The sequence below is a fragment of the Humulus lupulus genome, chromosome 6, assembly GCF_963169125.1.
Source record: "Humulus lupulus chromosome 6, drHumLupu1.1, whole genome shotgun sequence".
NCBI lineage: Eukaryota > Viridiplantae > Streptophyta > Magnoliopsida > Rosales > Cannabaceae > Humulus > Humulus lupulus.
In genome coordinates, this window is record NC_084798.1 from 86,777,827 (window position 1) to 86,779,567 (window position 1,741).

General features: G+C 40.1%; 1 non-coding gene across 1 annotated transcript; it reads left to right on the forward strand.

The window, feature by feature from the left end:
- Nucleotides 1-1,252: 1,252 nt before the first annotated feature.
- LOC133787646 (small nucleolar RNA R71) lies at nucleotides 1,253-1,359 on the forward strand. Its single transcript, XR_009872652.1, has one exon. It is a non-coding gene; the product is annotated as a small nucleolar RNA R71 (small nucleolar RNA).
- The last annotated feature ends 382 nt before the right edge of the window (nucleotides 1,360-1,741 follow it).

Genomic DNA, 1,741 nt, shown 5'->3' on the forward strand with positions numbered 1-1,741 from the left:
CCAAGACCAAGTAAGGCTTGCCTGACTTCATGAGTCCCAATTTGGCAATAAATGGTGGGACAACCGAGATCTTTGTATTTTGGTGGTGTCTTTTGTTCAATCACCGCACTCACTTGCTCAGTCAAGAAATCAGTCTTCATTACATGGTGCTTACTTTTTGCAGTGCATAGATCCTTGATGATTTTGGCATAAGCCGACACTTGTTTTATGATGCGAAGCAAAGGAAGATTAATCTTCACTTGTGTCAATTGCTCAAGGATTTCAACTCGGTTATCAAGAAGTTTCCCAACAGGTTTCAAAGCCTGGAGAAATGGTACTTTTGCAGAAGCATTGAGTGGTGCATTCTCAGAATTAACTTTTGGAATGCTGGGAGAGGTAGCTTTTATGGATGGGTCTTGCAAAGTTTTACCACTTCTAGTTGTGATGGCATTTACTTCCTTAATATTTGGATCATTGGAATTTGAGGATTGGGCCATGTGTTGGCCTTGCACATTGAATTTAGGTTGGGAAGGAAGTTTGTTTTTTTTAGTGGCCAAGGATTTAGTCAATTTTGAGAATTGACATTTCATTTCTTTGATTTCTTCCATCATTTGGAAATTTATTTTTGTTTGTTCCTCAATGAATGCATGAAGGGTATTCTTGAGATAATTTCGTTGTGGATGAGCATGGTATTGAGGTGCAAAATACACCTTTGATGGTTGAACTTGATGCTCATTTCTCTATTTGGTTTCCAGACGATTGAGCTTGGTTGGAATCTCTCCAACTGAAATTTGGGTGGTTTCTCCAACCAGGGTTGTACGCATGGGAGAATGGCTTGTTATATGCCCCTAGGGAATTGCATTGCTCCTCATAAACCCCCATCATTTCATTAAAAGCTAAGCAGTCCTTAGATAAATGCTTTGTCCCTCCACAAACAAAGCAAGGTTCTTGTAGTTTCGCTTGAGCAATCATGTGCGGTTTTTGGCCATTTTTTGCCATTAAGACCTCAAACTTGTTTTTCAAAGCTTTGAGTTGGGCCTTAGCACTATCCTTTTCTTGAAGTTGATAGATCCTAGATGGTTTATGTCGGTTGGTGCTATCAGTAGCACTTGGACCAGTCCAAGTGTGATATTTTTTCGCGGTTTCTTCGAGATATTCAAGAGCACCATTTGGCTCATTTTCGAGGAATTCACCATTGCATAGTATTTCTACAAACTGGCGCTCACGACTCGTGATACCATCACAGAAGTAACTGACCAAACGTCAGTTCTCATAGCCATGGTGCGGGCACAGATTCAACAGATCTTCAAATCTTTCCCACACTTGATAGAACGTTTCATTGTACTTTTGGGAAAATGTGGAAATCTGTCGTTTTAGACTATAGGTCTTATGGCTAGGGAAGTTTTTCAAAACAAAAAGATTTGGTCATTTCCTCCCATGTTCCAATAGACCTAGGTCTCAAAGAGTATAACTAGCTTTTGGCTTTGTCCTTCAAGGAGAAAGGGAAGAACTTTAATCACACAGAATCGGCGTTTTCAGCTCGGTTATAGAACATGGCTACTACCTCTTCAAATTCTCTAATATGCATGTATAGGCTTTTGTTCTCCATTCCATGAAATGTGGGCAAAAGTTGAATCATGCCAGGTTTAAAGACTAATGCGGGCATATTAGGAGGGAATATAATGCATGAAGGCGTGGAAGTGCGAGTAGATGGAGGTAGTCATTGAGAGTTCTTGGTTGGATTTCATCATTGTGAGCCATT